This window comes from Bubalus kerabau, chromosome 1 (assembly GCF_029407905.1).
Source record: "Bubalus kerabau isolate K-KA32 ecotype Philippines breed swamp buffalo chromosome 1, PCC_UOA_SB_1v2, whole genome shotgun sequence".
NCBI classification, from domain to species: Eukaryota; Metazoa; Chordata; class Mammalia; order Artiodactyla; family Bovidae; genus Bubalus; species Bubalus kerabau.
In genome coordinates this window covers 187,370,723-187,394,589 of record NC_073624.1, presented here as the reverse complement: position 1 = coordinate 187,394,589, position 23,867 = coordinate 187,370,723, and the positions used below count along the sequence as shown (strand labels likewise).

The 23,867-nt window shown below is 51.6% G+C and overlaps 1 protein-coding gene across 1 annotated transcript in view; it reads right to left on the bottom strand.

Annotated features, from left to right (window-relative positions):
- Positions 1 to 18,289: 18,289 nt before the first annotated feature.
- TINCR (TINCR ubiquitin domain containing) overlaps positions 18,290 to 23,867 on the bottom strand; it is a 9,276-nt gene continuing 3,698 nt past the window's right edge. Inside the window, exon 3 of the mRNA XM_055566636.1 lies at positions 18,290 to 23,684. The gene's annotated coding sequence lies outside the window, so the exon portion shown is untranslated. The remainder of the gene's footprint in view (positions 23,685 to 23,867) is intronic.

The window sequence follows — 23,867 nt, the reverse complement described above, 5'->3', positions numbered from 1 at the left end:
ACTCCCCTGACCCGTCCCTAAGTCCCCTGGACCTCCTCCAAGATCTGCCGCTGGCAGCACTGCTAAGGCCTGGCTCCAGCACCTCCAATCTACTGGTCAATGCTGCAGACATCCCTGGAGCTAAAATATGGCTGATATCACCCCAGGAAGCAAGGCTTCTCAGCTGAATAGCTCAGTGACCAAGAGCAAAAACTCTAGAATTAGGATTTCCCTGGTGGCGCGGTGGATAAGAATCTGCCTGCCAATGCAGGGGACGTGGGTTCAATCCCAGTTCCAAGAAGATTCCACATGTCATGGAGCAACAAAGAGTGGCTCTCCGCAACTAGAGAAAGCCTGTGTGCAGCAACACAGACATAGTGCAACCAAAAATAAATGGAAAAATAAAAAAAAAAAAAACTTGAGAATTAGAGCCATGTAGACAAAAAAACCCTTATGGCAGAAAGTGAAGAGGAACTAAAAAGCCTCTTGATGAAAGTGAAAGAGGAGAGTGAAAAAGTTGGCTTAAAGCTCAACATTCAGAAAACGAAAATCATGGCATCTGGTCCCATCACTTCATGGGAAATAGATGAGGAAACAGTGGAAACAGTGTCAGGCTTTATGTTTTTGGGCTCCAAAATCACTGCAGATGGTGATTGCAGCCATGAAATTAAAAGACGCTTACTCCTTGGAAGGAAAGTTATGACCAACCTAGATAGCATATTCAAAAGCAGAGACATTACTTTGCCAACAAAGGTCCATCTAGTCAAGGCTATGGTTTTTCCAGTAGTCATGTATGGATGTGAGAGTTGGACTGTAAAGAAAGCTGAGCACCTAAGAATTGATGCTTTTGAACTGTGGTGTTGGAGAAGACTCTTGAGAGTCCCTTGGAGTGCAAGGAGATCCAACCAGTCCATCCTAAAGGAGACCAGTCCTGGGTGTTCATTGGAAGGACTGATGCTGATGCTGAAACTCCAATACTTTGGCCACCTGATGTGAAGAATTGACTCATTGGAAAAGACTCTGATTCTGGGAGGGATTGGGGGCAGGAGGAGAAGGGGACAACAGAAGAAGAGATGGCTGGATGGCATCACTGACTCAATGGACATGAGTTTGAGTGAACTCTGGGAGTTGGTGATGGATAGGAAGGCCTGGCGTGCTGCGATTCATGGGGTCGCAAAGAGTCGGACACGACTGAGTAACTGAACTGAACTGAACTGAGAAAGCTTAGAAAAAAGGATGGAGTGATGAACATTCCACACGGGAGTCCTATGCAAGTGTGTAAAAGACTAAGGTCTCCCATGACAGGATCACCAAGATACTTTGTGATGATAAAAAAGCAAGCATCATGGATACAGAGTTTTTGTTTGGGGTGATAAAAAAAGAAATTCTGTGGATGGATGGAAGGTGGTGTTGGCTGCCCACTCAGCCAACAAGAGCAATAGAGCCACTCAGTGGTGCCCTTAACCATGATTCAGATGGTAAATTTTATGTCATGGATGTTTTGCCACAATTGAAAAGTGGGGTAGGGGAAGGAAAGGTTTTGTCTCTCAAGGGTTGATCCCCTCTCTGTGCTTTCCACCCTGCAGCCCTTCACAGTCAGCTTAGAAGCAGTGGCAGGAACCAGTTTAGAGAAACCAAGACACAGAGAGGGCAGGGAATTGCCCAAAACCACACAGCAATGAGGATGCTCAGCCAGAACATAAGAGACTCCAACAGAGCCCGAATGAATGAAACAGTTCCCCAAGATCCCTCTCTAGGGAACAGCTGATTTTGCTTTAAGCTTCTGCGGGGTGGCGGGGAAGCCAAATGAGAAGGAAGTTTTGTTTTTTTTTTTCCTGGCGAGAGCCACGGGAATCCCTCCCTGGAGAGAAGTGCCGGCTGGTAAGTCTCTGATCACAAGATTAGGTGATTTCATTATTGTCTGCAAAGCTCTCGGGAGGGTTGGCACTTACAGATAATCGCCCATGATACTGGGCCCCCGAGTCGTCAAGGATTGCTGGCCAAGGTGTCAAGGACAGGAGGGTGCTTGAAAATGGCCCCATTCATTACCTTCATACAGAGGAGGGGGCTAAGGAGCCAAAGGAGGGGGAACCTACCCTTCCTTCGGGAACTGAGCCCTGAAAGAGCTAGAGGTCTGCGTCCAGCCACCTCCCCCTATCTGCCCCCCACAAGAGTCTGCTGAATCCTCAGAACCACTTGGCAGGGTTGGAATGGGGGGAGGGTTTCACCAAGGTTCAGTGCCAGGGGCAGCCCATACCATTAACGTGACATAGCCAGACAAGATACTCCCCCATAGCCAGCCATGGCAAAAGCTGAGTCAAGTCCTCTCCGCCCCCAGCCCTCCAGGGCTCCCAGGTCCCTGGGTAAAAGCCCAAGTCCTCACAACACACGCAGTCCTCCGCACCTACCCTCACCTCTTCCCTCTGCCCCCCTCGCTCCCTCCAGCCCAGCCCCCTAGCACTTGGCAGATGCTCAGAAACACACACACACACACACACACACAATGAAAGAACCCGATGCAGAACTAATGGGCACCTGGAATGCCTCTAGACTCTGAAAGGAACTTCTAGTCCAGAGCCTCTGTTTGCATTCCTCTCTGAATGACAAGGTCACTACCTCCCAAGGCTCCCTTTTCATTCCTGGTCATTAGCAAGGGCCTCTGCAAAATCCAGGCTGAGTTTTGTGCCCTGAAGTGTGTGTGTGTGTGTGTGTGTCTGTGTGTCTGTGTGTCTGTGTATCTGTGTTGAGGGATGAAGGAGTGAAATGAGGTCACGAGTGGAAAATCTGAAATTTTTACAGGATGGTCACTGTTTTGAATACTTGGAAAGCCTTCTGAGGCCTTGGGGGTGAGGTTGGTCCAGACCGACTTTCTCTTTCTCACTCTCTCACACACACAGTCTGTCTGTCTCTCTCTATTTCTCTCTCTCTCTCTCTCTCCTTTTCTCTTTGTGTCTCTGTGTTTCTGTTTCTGGGTCCCTGTGCTGTTCAAAGTCACACAGATACCGACACAGCTTCTCAGTCCCGAAAGAAAATTGCTGGCCACCCCAGCTGCAGAATAATTGAATCAGTGGGCGGCCAGGATTGAATCAAGTGTGAGGGGGTGAAACGGGGAGGCTGGGGAAGGGGGTGCACTTAGCGTTGAGCAGCGGGAGCACAGCCCTGGCGAGGAGGGGCCATGAATTCTCAAGAGCAGTCTCCCCCACAACCACCTCCACACCCACTCCGTTCCACCCAAGACAATCTGAGCCCTGAAAGAGCTAGAGATCTGTGCCCAGCCACCTTCCGGCCCCCCAACACACAGAGTCTGCTGAATCCTCACACCACTTGGCAGGTTGGGATGGGGGTGGTTTCACCAAGGTTCAGTGTCAGGGGCAGCCCACACCATCAACATGGGATTCAATACCATTCATTCATTCCTCCACATAATCCCTCATCCCCCATCCACCCACCCATAGCCCCACGCATCCTTCCATCCATCTCTCACCCCACCCAAGCACCCAGCCACCCTCCATCCCCCACCCTGCATGCCCCACTCACTCACCCACCCATTCATCCATCCATTCCCCCACCCACCCACTCACAGATCAACCATTCTACCAACACTTATTAAGCTTCTGCAGAGCCCTGCCTTTCTGTTCTGGGTCCTTTCTGTGCTGGATAAAAATGACAGCTGAGGACTTCCCTGGAGATCCAGTGGTTAAGAATCCACCTGCCAGTTCAGGGGACACAGGTTCCATCCCTGGTTCGGGAGGATTCCACATGCCTCGGGGCAACTAAGCCCCTGCGTCACAACGGCTGAGTCCGCAAGCTGCAGCTACTGAAGCCCACATGCTCTACTGTTGGCACAGAGCAATGAAGACCCAGCATAGCCAAAAATAAATAAATGTTTTTTAAAAAATGACAGCTGAGGCCCCTGCTCAATTGAGGAGCTTAGTGTCTAGCTGCGAAGATGGATGTTAAACAAATAATTGAACCACTCCATCATGGAAATTTTGACAGTTCCTGGAGACACCCTCAGGCTGGCATATAAGAGGTTGGGGCTGTGGAAGGGCTCCCAGGGCGAACAGTGTGACAGGCAGAGGGAACAGCATAAGCAAAGGAGAAGCCAGTGTCCAATGTCTTGATCAAGGGCAGGGCATGTGAAGTCGACCTGGGACAGAAAGTAAGGACCATGGATGAGATGTGGGTTGGAGGGGAAGTTACTGGCCCCAGATTGAGTGCTGTTGGGACATGTCCTGGGCAGATGGACAGGAATCAAAAGCAGGGGACAGGAAGGCAGAGGAGATGAGCAAATAAAGCCAGAGAAGTGAGAGAGAAACCAGGGGTGGTGAGTGTCAAAGCCGCTTTGCCCAGATGGAGAACTTAAGGTCCAGGGATGGTGGGGCCCCGCCCCCAGTCCAGTCTCCACCAATGACCACCATGTCCCTTCTTCACGTGGGACAGTTGCAGAGGCTCTGAGGACCACTGACAGAGAACTTCAATAGCTGGTTTCTTATTTACTTGGCTGTGCCTGGTCTTAGTTACAGCACTCAGGATCTTTGACCTTCACTGCAGCATGTAAACACTTAGTTGCAGCACGTGGGATCTGGTTCCCTGATCAGGATCGAACCCAGGCCCCCTGCGTTGGGAGCATGGAGTCTTAGCCACTGGACCACCAGGGAATTCCTCAGTAGCTGGTTTCTGATCTCAGCCCTGCCAGCCCTCACTGGCTAAGCCACACACCTAATCTAGCAGCCTCCACATTCTCAGCTGTAAAATGGGAACCTTTCAAGCATTCCATGAGGCCTTGGGAAAACACTGAGGCCAAGGTGACCACAGCAAGAAGCTACTGTGTCCTCTCCAGGGGTCCCCAACCTCCAGGACCTAATACCTGATATCTGAGGTGGAGCTGATGTAATAATAATAGAAATAAAGTGCACGATAAATGTAATACACCTGAAACATCCAGAAACCATCCCCCCACCCCGTTCCCTGGTCCATGGAAAAATTGCCTTCCACGAAACTGGTCCCTGGTGCCAAAAAAGTTGGGGACCACTACTCTCCACCATAACTAGCATGGCCCCTGCATCATTCATTCATTCATTCAACAAATGTTTACTGAGCACCCAGACACTGTTCTGGGTGCTGAGGATACAGCTGTGAGCATGACAGACTCAGTTCCTCTCTCCTCGAGGAGCTGACGTCAAAGTAGAGCAAGACTCGGACTTCCCTGGCGGGTTAGTGGTTAGGACTCTACACTGTCACTGCACGGAGTGAGAATTCAATCCCTACTTGGGGGAACTAAGATCCCACATGCCATGAAGCTTAGTTAAAAAAAAAAAAAAGAAAAGTCATGTAAGACAGAGAATGAGATATCAGTGCCAAATTCCAGGAGGCAGTGAGAATTCTAAAGCAGAGAAGGAATGGGACAGAAACGGTCAGGGGAAATGCCTTATGTCTGGAGTAGTCAAGGAAGGCTTCCCAGAGGAGGTGACATGTTAGTGGAGACTGTGAGAGGAAGTGTTGGTCTGGCCAAGAGTTATTTTTTTAACGTGTATTTATTTATTTGGCTGTGCCGGGTCTTAGTTGCAGCATGCAGCATCTTCATTGTGGCGGCGGAATCTAATGTCTTGACCAGGAATCAAACCCCAGACCCCCTTGTATTGGAAGCTTGGAGTTTTAACCACTGGACCACCAGGGAAGTCCCTGGCCAAGGGTTTTTGGAAAAATGTTCCAGACATCAGGAATAGCAAGTGCAAACGCCCTGAGGCAGGACCAAGCATGGCATTTTAAGAATCAGCTCCATTTTGTACCTCGAGTGGAGGGAGAGAGAGAAAAGAGTCATGACCCCTGGCCCCATCCATCCCTGGCATGGCTTGTTTCTCCTCTGTTGCAGTCCATACCAAGTGCCTTGCTATACATTTAAAAAAAAAAAATCTTGCTTATTTTCTTTGTCTCTAATTGTCAGCTTTATAAGGATGAGGACTTCTTTCCTCTGGGCTTCCTATTTCCTGCTCTGCTTCCAGAGGCTAAAATAGTGCCAGACACACAGCAGTCAATGTGAGATGTTGAATGGATGAGTGAATGAATGAACAGGCATAATCCCCATCGGAACGGCCAGATGGGAAGACAATCAGAGCCTCCGTCCACTTCAAGAGGCCCTGTTAGGAGGTCGGAGCTGAGAGATGTGGGGTCAGGGCCTCCCTTGATTACTGAGATTCTAATTAACTCCAGGGCTGAGAGGGCTGCCCTGCTTAGAGGAATTAGAGATAAGTTAGCATCCAAGTGTTTGAGCAGTGGCTCTAACGGGGGCGGGCGGACAGGCAGCTCCTCCTCTCCCCCCAGCAGCCAGCTGGCCGGGGAGGCGGGTGCTGAAAGAGGTCATTTGCATAGGCAGGTAATTGGTTTTGCAAATAAATCTGGTTCTTGAAATTTGTAGATTAGCAATAATACGTCTCCAGATGAGAGAGAAAGGTCACGGATGAATAAAACAACAATTAAACTTTCGGGAGATTATTAAACTAAACAGAAGCCTGGCACGGGGTGGCCGAGGGAATAGAGAGCAAGGCTGGGAAGGTGGAAAGGGTCTGGAGTTGTAGGTCGGGGTGGGGTGGGGGCGTCTGCAGCCCCCAAGCAGCTAACAGATGCTCTTGACTTCCTGCCTTCTGGGAGCACATTCTATATGTCCAGTTCTGGGCACGGTGGAATATACCCAGGACAGTTATTAGGATCCCATTTCTCAGTAGAGAAAACTGAGGTCTGGGGAGGGAGAGGAGATGCCAAGGCTGCACAAGGCAGGATTCAAACCCAAGACTAGCTTTGTAATGTCATGGGTGACAGTGAGCCTCATCTCACAGGGGACAGGAAGAGAGAGGGTGGACCGCCTCTCTCTGCTGCCTTTTGGCTGTAACCAGTATCAGCCCTTCCCCCTATTGGGGCCTCAGTCTTTCCACTCCTCTAAAATTGGGACTGAGAGCATTTTACGTGATTTTAAATTTGCAAATGCTTTTGTACTTGCGTGGCAATTAAATGTGGCACGGCAGCTAATGGACTGGGCACTGTGCCCAGTGTGATGGGGGTGTCCCTCTGGTCATCCTGGGTTCCTGGCTGCAAGCAACAGAAATGTGTTCCAGGAAACAGAAGCAGAACCAAAATTTACAGATAACTCTCGGTGTGGAGGGGAAAGCTGGAGAAAGAGGCTCAGCCAGAGAGAGAAGAAATGGGAGCTCAGCAGGTAATGCTACCGTATTTGGCCACCCACTAGTTTGTGACCTTGGGGGAATCACCTTTCCTCCTCGAGACCTCAGTTTCCATAGCTTTAAAAGAGGGAATCGTTGTACCTGCTTTAGTCATGCAATGCAGTCATTCAAAATGTTTCCCGAGCCCTGACTGAGCACCAGGCTCTGTCCTGGGCATCAGGAATGCACCTGTGAGAACAAGAGGCAGAGATCTCTGCTCTTAAAGTTCAAAGCCTAATGAAGGAGACAGACAATGAGCAAAGAAATGTGGAAAGTCTCTATTTGGCTTCACAGAGTGCTAAGTGTTAGAGAAGAAACTAGGGCAGGAAAGGCATACAGAAGGAACGAGAATTGGGGAGGGAGGGCGGGGTGCAATTTGGAACAGGATGTGCAAGGAAAGCCTCTGAGAAGGTGAGACTTGAGCAGAGAGCTGAATAGGGGAGAGGACTTCCAAGCATGAGGGGAAGCGCACATGCAAAGGCCCTGGGGCAGGACTGTGCATGGTGTGTTGGCGGAACAGCGAGAGACCTGTGTCTGGAGCAGAATGAGCCAGGGGGACAGAGGCAGGAGGTGAAGCAGAGAAGGCTTGGGGCAAGTCCCGACAGTCAAGGGCACCTCCCTGCTAGGGTTGCCGCAACAGTGACAGATGTTCACTCCTCCTTCCCAACCCATTTGGTTATGGGCTGGTCCCCACATTTCATGCTCTACTTTCTCCTTTAGAAATAGAACCCACCCAGGTTAAAAACTACATTTCCCAGCTGCCCCTGAAGCTCAAAGGGACCATTTGACTATGTGGTGGACAATAGGGTGTGAGCATAAACGATGTGTGTAACTTCCAGATTGGAACTTCAAAAGACAAGGACAGCCCTTCCTTTAGCCCTATCCTCTTGTCTGCCCTCATCTGGAAGGGGGCTGTGATGGCAGGGGCTAGAGCAGCCACTGTGGTCCACGAGACGGAAGCTTGGCTGAGGAGGTAGAACATGGGTAGAAGCCTGGACTCCCGGTGATTGCAGAGCCAGCACCATGACCTAGGCTGATGCGGACTAGGTGAGGACAGCCTGTGAGGACAGGCTGCATTTAAACCATGGCTTCCTCTTTGAAGTCATGGTCATGGTTCCATAGATCCCAAATAATCAAGAGTTCTGAGCACTGCCACTACCCACATGGCATTCCCCAGACTTCCTCTCTTCTTGCTGACACTTGTTGTTGTCTTGCTCAGTCATGATCAATTGTTTGCAACCCCATGGACTGTAGCCCTAGGCTCCTCTATCCATGGGATTTTGCAAACAAGAATACTGGAGTGGATTGCCATTTTCTTCTTCAGGGAACCTTCCTGACCCAAGGATCAACCCACGTCTTCTGCGTTGGCAGATTCTTTACTGCTGAGGCACCAGGGAAGACTTAAATTATATATGCCAGGCACTGTGCTTAGAGATTTACAGATATTATTTCCAAACTTAATGTGTGCTCAGTCATGTCCAACTCTTTGTGGCCCCATGAACTGTAGCCCACCAGGATCCTCTGTCCATAGGATTCTCCACAGCAAGAATACTAAAGCCGGTAGCCATGCCCTCCTCCAGGGGATCTTCCAGACCCAGGGATCAAACCCACTTCTCTTATGTCTCCTGCATTGGCAGCTGGGTACTTTACCACTAGCGCCAACTGGGAAGCCAGAAGCTGACACTGCTCTGCTGCAAATCACCCTTCACTCACCCTCCTCCTCCCAGCTTCCCTCTGACTCTGCTCTTCAGTTTAGTTCAGTCGCTCAGTTGTGTCCAATTCTTTGCGACCCCATGAATCACAGCATGCCAGGCCTCCCTGTCCATCACCAACTCCTGGAGTTCACTCAAACCCATGTCCATCAGATCGGTGATGCCATCCAGCTATCTCATCCTCTGTCATCCCCTTCTCCTCCTGCCCCCAATCCCTCCCAGCATCAGAGTCTTTTCCAATGAGTCAACTCTTCACATGAGGTGCCCAAAGTATTGGAGTTTGAGCTTCAGCATCAGTCCTTCCAATGAACACCCAGGACTGATCTCCTTTAGAATGGACTGGTTGGATCTCCTTGCAGTCCAAGGGACTCTCAAGAGTCTTCTCCAACACCACAGTTCAAAAGCGTCAGTTCTTCGGCACTCAGCTTTCTTCACAGTCCAACTCTCGCATCCATACATGACCACTGGAAAAACCATAGCCTTGACTAGACAGACCTTTGTTGGCAAAGTAATGTCTCTGCTTTTGAATATGCTATCTAGGTTGGTCATAACTTTCCTTCCAAGGAGTAAGCGGCTTTTAATTTCATGGCTGCAATCACCATCTACAGTGATTTTGGAGCCCCCAAAATAAAGTCTGACACTGTTTCCACTGTTTCCCCATCTATTTGCCATGAAGTGATGGGACCAGATGCCATGATCTTTGTTTTCTGAATGTTGAGCTTTAAGCCAACTTTTTCAGTCTCCTCTTCCACTTTCATCAAGAGGCTTTTTAGTTCCTCTTCACTTTCTGCCATAAGGGTGGTGTCATCTGCATATCTGAGGTTATTGATATCTCTCCCAGCAATCTTGATCCCAGCTTGTGCTTCTTCCAGCCCAGCGTTTCTCATGATGTACTCTGCATATAATTTAAATAAGCAGGGTGACAATATACAGCCTTGACGTACTCCTTTTCCTATTTGGAACCAGTCTGTTGTTCCATGTCCAGTTCTAACTGTTGCTTCCTGACCTGCATATAGGTTTCTCAAGAGGTAGGTCAGGTGGTCTGGTATTCCTATCTCTTTCAGAATTTTCCACAGTTTATTGTGATCCACACAGTCAAAGGCTTTGACATAGTCAATAAAGCAGAAATAGATGTTTTTCTGGAACTCTCTTGCTTTTTCGATGATCCAGCTGATGTTGGCAATTTGATCTCTAGTTCCTCTGCCTTTTCTAAAACCAGCTTGAACATCTGGAAGTTCACGGTTCACTGAACTTCAGTATTGCTGAAGCCTGGCCTCTCACAACCAAGCTGTGCCATGACAAATGCGCCACCTTGTGGCCAGCCTGAAAACTGCCCTTCTTGGCTTCTCTGGAAATCCTAAGCATCTGAGGCTGCCCACTGGTTTTCCAACAGACTTAGTTTTCTTCCAAGATATATTCGTGAATGTCCACTTTTCCGTACATCCTCTTCACCTTCATATCTCCCCCTCTCTTCCAAATTATCACAGCTCCACCAAAACTTTTGACCTGTAAGTCCTATGTCTATGGCATTTCTGTGTCTATGGCATTTCTGTAGGGCAAAAGGAGACCAGAGAGGGTGAGTAACATGGAGAGGTCACACAGCTCAGATATCCTGTCCAAAGGGAGCAGAAAAATCAACCTAATTGAGAGAGGATGGACACTGACCTTCTGGCCTGGGAACAGAGGACAGTGGGAACCCACTGAGTGCCCACCTAGGTAAAGCCTCTATCAAGCTGGCTGATTTCATTCTTTCATTCATTCCAGAAACATTTATCAGGCAACTGTTGTGTACCAGGTTCTATTTCAGACATCGGGACCAAAACCCATTCATTCTCTCCCTCTCCGCGCTCACGGGTTAGTGTCCGAGCTGTGAGGAAGGAGCCCAGAAGAGGCTCCTGAGCTGGACTGGAGCCTCAGGCTTCCTGGAGGAGGTGACATGTAAGCTGAGATGAGAAAAATGAGGAGGGAAAGGCAAGGGGATCCACATGAAGGGCACAGCAGGAGCAAAGGCTCAGAGCCCTGAGAGCATCCAGACCAGGGGAAGATGAAGCCAGAGAGGCAATGAGGGTGAAATACCCGGGACGTGGGAGCAAGGGCAAGGGGGCGCCATGGAGGATTTAGAGCAGGGGAGGAGTGTGGCCAAATTTGCCTTTAATGAAGGTCCCGGAGAGGAGGGCCCGGAGGGGCCAAGCCTGGAGGCCAGTCCAGGCCCGAGGGGGTGCAGGACGAGCTGCGCCTCCCGTGTCACATCCCCCTGCAGCCTCGCGCTGCGAACTCGGACGCGAGCAGGAAGGAGAGCCGGGAGAGGGTACCTGGCAGTCAAAAGCCCAGCGGCTAATGAGCCCGGTGCGGTGCGGGCTATTTTTAGCAGCCGCTCCTCAGGACGCCTAATCGCTCAGGCCTGCTCCCGCCAGGCTGCCATGGAAACGCTCAGCCCCGCCGCCGCCGGGAGCTGGGTCCCCGGTCCCGGCCTGCGCTGCCCGCCCCCCAGCTCCTGGCCAGGACGCGGGCGCTGTGGGGGCGATTGCCGCCGCCGCCAGGAGGAACCCGCCCTGCCCTCTCGCACCGCCGCTGTGTGACTCAGGCACACTTGGTGCCATCTCTGGGCCTCAGAGGGTGATGGGGGTCAGCGTTGGAGCTGGAGGCTGAGCCTCAGGTTCGAATCCCTGCTGAGCTCGCAGCTAGTGGTTGGGGCATGACCTCAGGCTTGTATTGGAACCTCATCTTTAAAACGTGACCCACATGACTGAAAGTCAGCACTCACATGACTGCAAGACCCGGAGGCCTGGATCTTGAAGCTCAGTACCTGGCCCCAGAGACTTCAGCAAGGCCTGAGCACCTAGTGTATACAAACATTGCCCTAAGCTTTCCAAGCATTCATTTTATTTCTTTAATCCAGAGGCATTTCCCCAGATTGTGATTCTTACTGATGGAGCTGTTGCTACAGAGAGGTTAAGTGGTCTGCCTAAGGTCACACAACAGGCACGTGGTGGAGTCAGGATTTGAACCTAGGCCAGCTGGCTCTGGAATTCCAGCACTAAACCACTCATCAAACTACACATATATTCAAACTGGAATGAGGTGGGGGGTGTTCTTATCCCTCAAGGAAGGCTTCATGCATGGTGGCCTCTCAAGCAGGGGGAACCTGGTTTTCACCACCTACCTTGCCGGACGGGAAGCCAGAGATGAGGGGCTTCACTCCTTCAGGGGACAAATGGAGACACTGAGGCACAGGCAGAGAGCATGGGTCTCTCCCACCCACTGCGAAGAGCTTTTATGGAGGACTGTGGGCATGTGGCCCAGGGCAGCCTGCCAGCAACTGACACCCAAAGCTATTTTGGGCCGTGTCACTCATTCAAGTTGATGGGGACAGGCTGGGTGTCAGGAAGGAGGGGTCCAAGCTAGGGAAGGGAGAACAAAGCCCTGACTTGGGCCAGGACATGGAGGAGGGGCAGAGCGGGGGAGGAGGAGAGTAAACAAGAGCATGCCTCCTGATCTTCTGTGCCTCAGTTTCCCCATCTGTAAAATGGGATGTTGACCATCACAGTCCCCACCTCCTAGGGGCTGTCAACATGAAAAGAATATCCAGTGTAGGGTCCAATCCACCTATACTTACTATCTGGATGTCTTGTTCCATGTGAGTTTTTTTTTTTTTTACACTGCTTTGGATTCTTAAAATATGCTTAAAATGGTATTTACCTTGCTGGCTGTGTCTGTGGGTGCCTCCTTCAGTTTTGCATCGGAGGTGAGGGAGACGCTCATCTCTGTTTGGTGACAATCATGTAAGTTGCTCAGAACTGTTCTGGGTGCATCGTGAGCACCCAAGCACACCGCCAAAGAGTGTGGCTAACATTGATGGAGGGCTGAACACTACAGTGAGGAATGTCACGTGATCCCAGTGTCAGGTGCTGGCTGGCTCTGCCCTGGGACCTTAGGCTTTGATGGGCCCACCTGGAAGATGATGTAAGCGCCTGTATCAACCCCAATACTAGTGTCAATTCTGATCCGAGGGACAGAGGGAGGAGGGAAGGAAAGAACCATCCTGAGGCATGCACACAATGGCCCTGAGCTGGAATCCCCATGCCTCCTTCCCGTCATCCTGCAGGGCCCCGTGCCTGCCATGGGCGCTGCCTCCATCTTCCTCCGAGGCCACACGCTACAAGGAGGTGCCAGAGGGCTGGCCCAGCAGCCCAGAGCCACGCCCCTCCCCCAGCCTGGCTATAATTAGCCCCAGGATGAATTAAACATGAGGCCAGCCCATCTTGGGCGACATCATTGTTCTGACACTATAATGGTTCCTGGGCGAGAGGCAGAGGATAAGGCTGCTGTGTGAAGCGAGGGGAGGCGGGGAGATACATACCACCCACAGGCACCGGCGTGGTCCATAGGGCGTGCCGTGTGCCCACGTGTGTCCTGCGCTCAACAGTCAGAGGGCAGCAGTGCCCCTTGGGCCTTGAGAAGGCTGAGGACTCAGGGGACCCAGCTGAAGGGTCTGACACCTGCCACCCAGCATCACATCTTTCTGGGGACCCATTACTCCAGTTTCCTGTTAACATGCCTGAGTTTCCACCATTAAAATTTCTATCAGCCTCTCTCACCTGTGTGAGCATGAACACCTGCCCAGGGCAGAGCTCTGGAAGGGGGCAAGGAGAGGCACCCAGATGCGGGGGCTTATGAGGTCAAGAGTCCTCACGCCTGCTCCTTCCGCTCTGAACCTCAGTCTTCTCATCTGGTGTAATGGACCTCTTGTGGCAAGAGGAGGCCTTCAGGTAGGGGGACAGGTGGCAGGCTCTCACTCTGGGGGTCACCTCTCCTGGTCCCAGCCCTGTACCTGCTAAATTAATTCCCTAGACCCTGGACCCCAGGAAGTAATGAAATGTCCACCAAATGAAGCCAGCCAGAAAGTGATGGGCTCCTTTAAATATTTCTGCAGCAGGAGAAGGAGGTGGGAGATGGGGAAGAGACAGAGTGGGGGTTGGGAGCTTCAGTGCCCCCAGTCCGAGGGCACATCCTCCCTGTACCCTGCCGGGCCCCCTCTCTCTGGCCCCCACCCCTCAACCACTCATTCTGGCATCCCCACCTTTGCCCAGGCCAGTTCCCCACACCAGCCCTGCTGTGACCTTGCCTTTCTCACCTTCCATCCAGACTCATTTTCCTTAATATAATTTTACCTATTTACTTATGGCCGTGCTGGGTCTTCATTGCCGTGCGGGCTTTTCTCTAGTTGCAGCAAGTGCGGGCTACTCTCCAGTTGTAGTGTGAGAGCTTTTCATTGTGATGGCTTCTCTTGTTGCAGAGCACCAGCCCTAGGGCTCATGGGCTTCGTCACATGGGCTCAGTAGTTCCAGCTCCTGAGTTCCAGAGCGCAGGCTCAATAGTTGTGGCCCCCCAGGCTCAGTTGCTCCACAGCCTGTGGGATCTTCCCAGATCAGGGATGGAATCCGTGTCTCCTGCACTGGCAGATGGATTCTTTACCACTGAGCCACCATGGAAGCCCTCATCTTCCATTCTGAGGAGGAATCCGTCCCTGACTCCATCGCCAGGACCAGCCACGTGACCTGGGGAAGGCCAGTTTGCCTGTTGGGGATGGTTTCCCTTCTGGCCAGTTTGGGACAGTGGACACAGGAGGCAGTTCATGACACAGTGTCAGAGTTTGTCCCCTCCCTGGTGTGAGAGTCAGGTTACTGGCTCTCTCTCTCAGCCTCAGCTTCCTTCCCTCTAAAACGGGAGGATGATGCTAGTGCTTAGGGGTGAGAGGAGGAACCAAAGAGCCCAGTGTCCCCCCATGACTGAGATCTGACCTGAGCTCAGCTACGCAGGGTTCAAAGGAGGACACAGCGAATCCCCAGATGGGCAGGGGATTGGGGAGGGCCATGGTAGAGTGGGTGAAGTCTCAATTTGGGGGTTCACAAAGAAAGCCTCCTGCAGACAAGTGCCCTGTGGTTTTGTGGGTGAGGTTGTTTGGTTTGGTTGGCTTTTGTTATTTTTATCTTTTGACTGCACAGGGTCTTTGTTGTGGGCACATGCCGCCTTCTCTAGTTGTGGCATGAGGGCTCTAGAGCTCACAGGCTCAGCAGTTGCTGCATGATCTAGTTCCCTGACCAGGAATCAAACCCGGGCCCCCTGTATTGGGAGCTCAAGAGTTTTAGCCACTGGACCCTCAGGGAAGTCCCCTGCCCTGAGTTTTGAAGATAAGGCAGATTCACACAAAGGAAGAAGGGGGCATTCCTGGTTTGGGGAGCAACTGAGGCGAATGCTTGGAGGCAGAAAGCAAAAAGTAGCAAGGAGTGGGCTCAAGTGGAACCTGAAGTAGCTCACAGAACAGCCTGTCAGGGCTTTGCAGGACAAGATCTCAAGTCCCACTCCAGGGTATTCCATGGAGCCCAGAGCACAGATCATAGAGCTAGAAAGCTCCAGCAAAATGAACTTTCAAGGTGGCTCAGTGGTAAAAAAAAAAAAAAAAAAAAAAAAAATCTACCTACAATGCAGGTAGACACAGGTTCAATTCCTGGGTTGCGAAGAACCCCTGGAGAAGAAAACAGCAAGTCTAGCACCATCTCCTCTCTGCCCGCCCGCCTCCTTCTAGCAACCCCGCTACCAGAGCTATTGTGAGGAGAAGGTGAGCTAAGAAGGGTGTATAAGCTCTCAGCACAGGCTCAGTGCTCACAGTGGTTGCCATGGTTCCAACCAGAACCACGTAGATCACTTTTTAACAGTTATATATTTCCTTCAATGTATATCCCCCCAAATTTATATACTATCTACTCTGCTGAAAAAATATATTATCTGTGTTTTCACGATAGGATATAAAGGTGCATTTTTTAAACAAATATATTTTGTTGGAAAAGAATGAGAAGGAAGTGTAGAGAAAAAATGATGGAGCGAATGAGGGAAGCCTGGAGCTGGGAGCCACTCGAGTAATAGATTTCTCAGCCTGTTCCTGGGCCTAGTAATTAATCCTGAGGGGCTAATTAAGTTCCAGCCTCCACTCCAGCCACTCAGCGGCCTCCTTCCTGGCCTTCCCTCTCCCCCGGGGAGGCCCAGCCTGGCCCACCCCTGCCAGGGCCTCCCTCCTGCAGAACTGCCAGGCCCCCAGACCCCTGGGCTTAATCATCTGGAATTAAGGTTTAATCAGAGGCCTTTACTGCAGGGAGGGGAGGCTGGGTGGGAGGGAGGCCTCCCAGGTGCAGTAGCGCCTGGAAAAGGGTGAGGTGAGTGTGAAGGCCGGAGCTATTGCGCGCAGTCAGAGCCTGTCAATATTTAACACTTAGATACTTTGTTCATTGTAGATGTTTTTGCATTTGAGTTTTCTTTCCAATGTTACATTAAAATCGTATTTATCCAGATGACTGAGTTTGACATCTCCTCTAAAGTTTTTTTCCCCACTTTTATTGAGAAATAATTGACATACATCAATGCATAAGTTTAAGGCCATGATGGTTCGATTTACACATATTGCAAAATGATCATCACAATAGGTTCAACTCACATCCATCTTTTCATATAGATTCAACAGAAAGAAAATAAAGAAAAGGATAAAGGGAAACATTTTTTTCTCCTTGTGATGAGAACTCTTAGGATTTATTCTCTCTTTTTCTATTTTCATGGCTTGTGGGATCTCAGTGTCCTGACCAGGGATCAAATGTGAACTCCCTGCAGTGGAAACATGGAGTCCTAATCACCAGACATACAGGAAGACCCTGGATTTCTTGCTCTCTTAACAAGTTTCTTATATATCATACAGCAGTGTTAGCTAAAGTCATCGAGTACATTACATCACTGGTACTTGTTTCTCTTATAACCGGAAGTTTGTACCTTTTGCCTACCTTCCTCCAAGCCTCCTAAGTTTTGTGTGAAGGCCAGGGGCTTGCTGTCTTAACCCTAATCCCTGTCACGGCTGCTTCATGGCACCAGTAGCTCCTCCCTATCCCGAGCTCATTTGAGCCTCACCACTATAATTAAAAGACGCTTACTCCTTGGAAGGAAAGTTATGACCAACCTAGACAGCATTATTAAAAAGCAGAGACATTACTTTGCCAGCAAAGGTCCGTCTAGTCAAGGCTATGGTTTTTCCTGTGGTCATGTATGGATGGGAGAGTTGGACTATAAAGAAAGCTGAGCACTGAAGAATCAATGCTTTTGAACTGTAGTGTTGGAGAAGACTCTTGAGAGACCCTTGGACTGCAAGGAGATCCAACCAGTCCATCCTAAAGGAAATCAGTCCTGGGTGTTCATTGGAAGGACTGATGTTGAAGCTGAAACTCCAATACTTTGGCCACCTGATGCGAAGAGCTGACTCATTGGAAAAGACCCTGATGCTGGGAAAGATTGAGGGCAGGAGGAGAAGGGGACAACTGAGGATGAGATGGTTGGATGGCATCACCAACTCGATGGACATGGGTTTGAGTGGACTCTGGGAGTTGGTGATGGACAGAGAGGCCTGGCGTGCTGTGGTTCATGGGGTCGCAAAGAGTCGGACACGACTGAGCGACTGAACTGAACTATGAGAGGGTGTCCTACTATTGGACTGAGTTTATGGATGAGAAACTGAGGCCCAGAAGGTCAAGTCATTAGGCTCATTGTTGTTGCTGTTTAGTCACTAAGTTGTGTCTGACTCTTTCGCATCCCCAAGGACTGTAGCCCCCCAAGCTCCTCTGTCCATGGGATTCTCCAGGCAAGCATACTGGAATGGGGTACCATTTCCTTCTCCAAGTGATCTTCCCCACCCAGGGATCGAACCTGCATTTCCTCCATTGGCAAGCGGATTCTTTACCTCTGAGCCACCTGGGAAGTCCATTAACCTCAGGCACTCAGCTGGAGTGCCTGGATCCAGAGGCAGTACAACCAGCCTTCGCCAGTCAGAGCTCTTGTTCTTGCTAAGCCCACCACATCCCATCCATCTAGGAGGAAAAGCCCACACCCTCCCCACCAGGTCCTGCCCTGTCTCCTCCCAGCCGGCCCCCCTCCCGCTCCCCTCCCCCTCACTCTGCTCCCACCACATGGGCCTCATTACTGTTCCTCCCACACTAGGCATGGCCCTGCCTCAGGGCCTTTGCACTGCATGTTCCCTCTGCCTGGAACGCTCTTCCCCCCATCATCACTCACCTGGACCAGCGCAGTTGCCTCCACCCTGGGGTCCTGGCTCCCAAACCCAGCCCCCACAGTCGGGCCTCCCAGAAGCAGCCACTGGAGGGCGCCTATGAGCACCTGAGTCAGGCCTCGCCCCTCCTCCGCGCACAGCCCTCCAGGGTCCCGCTTCCCTTAGTGTAAAAGCCCAAGTTCTCCCCTCCGCCCCTGCTTCTATACGACCTCCCCCAAGGGCAATGAGATCCGCGGACCGCTGTGGCCTTCCGAAGTGGCCTGGCCGAGCCAGGCTTTGCAAACCAGCTCCATCTGGCTCCATGCCTTCTGGGCTTCTCCCCCTCGGCCAGCTGCCTCCCAACCTCTAATAAACTCCCGAGAAGTGCTGGGCAGCCGCGACAGTGAGGACACTCTTTATCTGTCCAGATCAGGCCGGCTCGGTGCAGCAGTCAATAATTAATTCTGAATTTCCCCCATTTATCAAAGTGGCAGGAGCCAGAGTGCCTGGAATCCCAATCCCCAGGCTCTGTGCCCTGCAGCCACCTGGAGCTAGACCCAGTGGTGGCAGAAACCAGGGCGGGGGACCCTTATGGAGCCTGAGAAGGGAGGGTGTCCTTGGCTCCCACTCCCTTACTCTGGGTTATTAAATGCTGCACAATTCAGCAGTGACCAGACCAGACCTCATCCCAGCCTTCTTGGTGCCCAGAGGCTAGTGGGGAAAATAACACATTGAATGAATAATAATATAAATAATTAATGCTACAAAGGAAGAGAACAGGATACTTTGTGAATGCAAAACCAGGGGACGCGGTTGTTCAGAGCCTCCCCAAGGAAGTGACATTGAACCTGCAAAGCGGAGAGTGAAAGGTGAGAGGTGGGGAGAGGGTCTTCCAAATGCAGCAACAGCGCATGCAAAGGTCCTGTGGCCAGAAAGAGTTTCTCCCACTCAGAGGTCAGCAACGTGGTTAAGTGGGACTGGAGCTCACAGCACAAGCGTAAGGTCAGTGCCAGGTCTGGAGCCATCACGGTGAGGCCAACAGCAGCCAGGGGCCATCAGGGGAAGAGGCGGGAAGTTTCTCTGATGTTCCAGGGGATGGCAATGAGGCTGCTTCCACCCCAGGTGAGTCAGACAGCAGCCTGGGCAGGTGACTGTGACTTTTTGTTTTCTTTTTTCTTAGAACTGTTTTTCCGTTAGAGGATTCTTTCAAACCCATTTTGGCTTGGGGATGAGTCAGGATCTCTCTGCCTACAGATAGCCCAGACTGTGCAAGCAGCTTCTGGCCCAGCCACCTTAAACACCTCCCTCCCTCCTTGGGCAGGTTTGGAGACTGAGGCCCACAGAGGAACAAGGACCACCCAAGGTCATTCAGAAGAGGACTGGGGGGAAGCTCAGAGGAGGGGTTTCCAGGGTCCCAGGAGCACCGCCCTGTGGCTTCTGTCTCCTCTGCTGGATCTATAACTCCAAGACGGCCAACAGCTGGGTGTCCCGGTCACCATGCTGTCCTCAGTGCCTGCAAACAGGAGGTGCTTCATCCACAATTACAGAATGGGCAGTCTCAGCAGCTTTTGGAAACACCCCAGAGGTTGCGCTCAGAGGATCGGCAGGAAAGGGTATCCTTTCTGAGAGTGGATACGAGAGACAGATACAGGAATATGGAGAGAGAAAGAGACAGAGAAACTGCCAGAGACATGGAGAGAGAGAGAGACAGCAATGGAGACAGATAGACTCGGAATGAGATAGTGGAGAGGCAGAGATCAAGAGACACAGAGAAAGAAGTGATAAATGGGAGGCAGATACATGCAGAAGAGACTGAGTGGATGGAGACACAGGTTGGGGGCAGGCAGGGAGGCAGCAGGATCAGGACCACCACTCAGTGTTATAGGATACTTTGTGTGAATTTCAAAAAGATTCCCCTTCCTGAGGCCCTCTGACCCCAGCTGGATGTTTTTGTGCAGTGAACAGCCTGCCCCGCCATCTAAGGCAGCCAAAGCAAGCTCTGTGTTGGTATCTCCAGCAGCCAGCACCAGACCAGGCACACAGAGCATGCTCAACATGTGCCCGTTGAAGTAATGGACAAAGTTAGATAACGCCAGAATCCAGTCTGGAGTCCCAGAGAGAGAAGGGAAGGGAGGAAGGCAGAACAAAACCGAAGTGGGAAGTCCGGGCACCTGAAGTTTCTGGCTGAGCCACAGATGCCTCCTCTGGGAACCACCTGGGTTTACCTGCCACCCAGGAAAATTCCCCTCCAACTTCTGGGAGCACAAAGCGAGTGGGCAGCCAAGGTGGGAGGTGGCCCCTCCCCGGGACGCCGCGGGCCCCAGCGAGAGATAGTGACTGCCAAGTCTCACCCGAAACTCCTCACAGCCCAGACTTGCTTCTGGGGTGGAGCCAGGAACCTGAGAGGCTCTGAGGCGGGGACCAGGCTTCCCCTATTTTCACAGCCCAGAGATGGGAGGGGGCTGGCTTGGGGTCACCCAGAATAGGAGTCAAGGGAAAAGCATTCCTGGAGATGGAAGAGGGAAGAGAAAAGGATGTGCTTAGGGCTGAACTGTCGATGGAAGGTGAAGCTCAAGGCCAAGTTAGGGAGATTGAACTTGGCTGTGTGTCCAAACACTTAATCTGTTATTCTATACACACTCAATTCGGTCCCTCTGTACCTAGTCCCAGCCTGAGTGATCCTGGGTGACTTAGAGGTGACTCCTAAGACTGGGAGGACAAATAGACCTCCCTGTTCTGTGGGTCAGGAGTGAGCCAGGCGGGCTGGAGGCTTAGGACCCAGAGGCCAACTGGGAGAGGGCTGCTGAACCCAATGGAGATTGGGCGTTAGTGCCAGGACCTTGAAAATGTAGGACTACGTCAGGTGAAAAAGACCTGAAAGCACTTCCTGGGCAGAAAATACAAGTCTGGAGGTGTGTATAAATCAGACAAGTGTTCGACTTCCCTGGTGGTACAGTGGATAAGAATCCACCTGCCAATGCAGGCGATATGGGTTCGATCCCTGGGCCAGGAAGATTCCACATGCTGCAGAGCAACTAAGCCAATGTGCCACAGCTACTGAAACCTGTGTGCCTAGAGCCTGTGCTCCACAACAAGAGAAGCCACTGCAGTGAGAAGCCTGTGAACCGCAACAAAGAGTGGTGCCCATTCACCACCACTGGAGAAAGCCTGAGCACAGCCATTAAGACCCAGTGCAACCAAAACCAAAAAATCATCATCAGAAAAGTGCTGGGAACGATCCAGAGTGTACAATGCTGCTGCTGTATGCAAAAGGGTCAGGGTTGGACCAGAGAGAAAGATCAGACCTTAGACGGATCAGAAATGGCTGCATGACGAAGGGGGCATGAGAGCTGGGACTTTGAAGGATGAAGAGGAGTTTGCAAATAGAAACAGTAAGGCATGCAAACTGAGCAGAGAGGCTGTGGCCCGAATTCAAAGAACATGATGATGGCATAGCAGGAGAAATGACTTGAGGAGTAAGATCAATAGATGTCAGATTTCTCCAGATCCAAGCAGACTGCCATTCAAGGCCAAGAAACCCAAGGAGAATTCCCCCTGGCTTCTCCAAGCTGTATTAGGCCTGCTCCAACCACTGTTATCTCTCCTCGTGGGTCACAGGTACTGTCCACTTTGGTCTATGGCAGCACTTGGTGGGGATGCTTTCCACAAGTGGTGCTGGGATCTCAGGCCAGGCTTGGCCCTCTCTGTGCCTCAGTTTTCCCATCTGGAAAATGGGAATGTCAGAAGCCACTTTTGCTGTTTGTGTTCATCTCAGGACTGGGAGGACTCCAACAAACACTGTGAAGGGAGTAAAGAGATAACAGGAAGAAAGAGAGAGAGAGAACAATGGAAGGGAAAAGACTTGCACCCCTCCTCCAGGCCAATACCAAGAGACAGGTCCAACATTATTATTTTAGAACACGGTGGAGCTGTCGAGGATTAAGAAATGAGTGATGATTTGCATGCGATTTGCATACTGTTTGTTAAATGTCAAAAAAGGCCTGAAAATGCTTTCTCCCACCCCCACCTCAGTCAAGAAGCAGGAAACTCTCCCCCTTCTTCTATCAGGGACCTGTGCATGGGCTAGGGACCCTTCAGTTCAAGGATGGCCAGGGTAGCAGACCTGAGGAGAATGGGGTGACCTTGGATGCTCCATCTGTAAAATGGGTCATAATCCTCACCACCACTGACAATCCTTTCAGTTGGCAGACTAGAGTAAGTGGAGGCCAGGCACAGACCTTGGGACATCGTGAGAACCAAAGAATGGAGCTGGGATGACTATTAAAAGCCCCACTTTCCTGCTGGGTCCTGGGGGTGGGGTGGGGGATGGGGAGTAGGCAGGTCCCTCAGCGTTTGTGTGACCCACTGAGGCTGAAAGCAGGCAGGAGCAGGGGCCTGAGCTGCCTGGCCCCAGCAGGAGGAACGCCGGTCCCGGAGAGGCTTGTCTGAGGGGAGCCTAGCGGAGCCCCGCAGGCCTGGTGTTGTCCCCAGCCAGTGGAAGACAAAGTCCGATCTGAGCGCTACTCTCCCCGTGGCCATGATTTATTATCCATCTGTCCCTACTCTGGGCCCTGCAGCCAACAAAACTCTTAATTAAAACATTATTTCTTTCCAGACTCCTGAGCCTCTGCCCTGTAATGCCAGCACCCAGGGCGTGAATGCAGCCCTCTAGGGTGCACGTGAATGGGCTACCCCAGGCGGTGGGTGGACTGCACAGAGGACCCAATGCCCTGTGGCCAAAGATCAGAAATACACTTGAGTTCCCGCGTTCTACTTGGAGGGCCTTTTTTCTTTTTTCTGTCCCCACACTGCAGCTTGCGGGATCTTAATTCCCCAACCAGGGATTGAACCCTGGCTGGAAGCACAGCAGAAGCAGAGTCCTAACCACTGGACCACAGGGAGTTCCCCACCCAGAGGGTCTTGTACCCAGAATTCCTACAATGCACTGCCTGGAATAGTCCGGATCACCCCCATGATTAGCAACAATGTCTCAGTGCTCTGCCAGGCACAGACCCCCACCCCCAACTCCCACCCATTCAACCAGAAGACCCTGTGCTGCAAGTGAAGGACGCCGACAAGGGACGGGCCTGGGTACAACATGCGGAGAGGTTTGGGGGAGGGGCACAGTGCGACACTGGAGTGCTAAGGGCTGGGGTACTCCACTTTCAGTCATTTGAGATTTCATGAGTAACCAGCCACACCCACCAGCTGAGGCTGTTCACAGTAGAGGGGGATTTTGGGGGCCCCAAAGAAGACAAGGTGCTCACTGGCTGGGAAGAAGGAAATCCAAGATTTCCTGGAGGAGGCTGCAATCCCCGGTGGACTGGAGCTGAAGACAGGGGTGCAAAAAGTGCTTCCAGCAAGGGGCACAGCTTGGGCAGAGGCATGCCTGAGAGAATGTTCAAGGCAGGAGCTGGTGATGCCCACAAGCTCCCCTCCTCTCCGCTCTATGCTTTTCCACGTGTGACATCCTCTGGCTGCCTCCCAAGATGACACTGTGGATCCCCCTGGGCACTTGAAGCTCCAAGGTGGGGGCCATGGCCTCAGGATCACACAGCGTAACTGGAAGGCTGGCTGCCCTGGAGCAGCAATGTCCTCATTCGGTGTCAAGGACTAGGGCTCCGTCAGAAAGGTCCCAGGTGGTGAGCAGCAGCTGGGCAGGCCAGTGTTTCAGCATCTATCCTGGGAGCCCAGAACCTTGGAACAGCAGGAGGGAGGGAATAAGACAATTTCAATCCAGGCCCCAATAAAAGGATGAAAGACCAGCTCTCTGACCAGTCTTCCTTCTTACCTTTCCCCTAATACCTGCCTCCAGCTCCTCCCCTTCCATCACCCTGGTAGCCAGGGTAGCTTGGCACTTGGAGCCACCTGTTGGCAGTC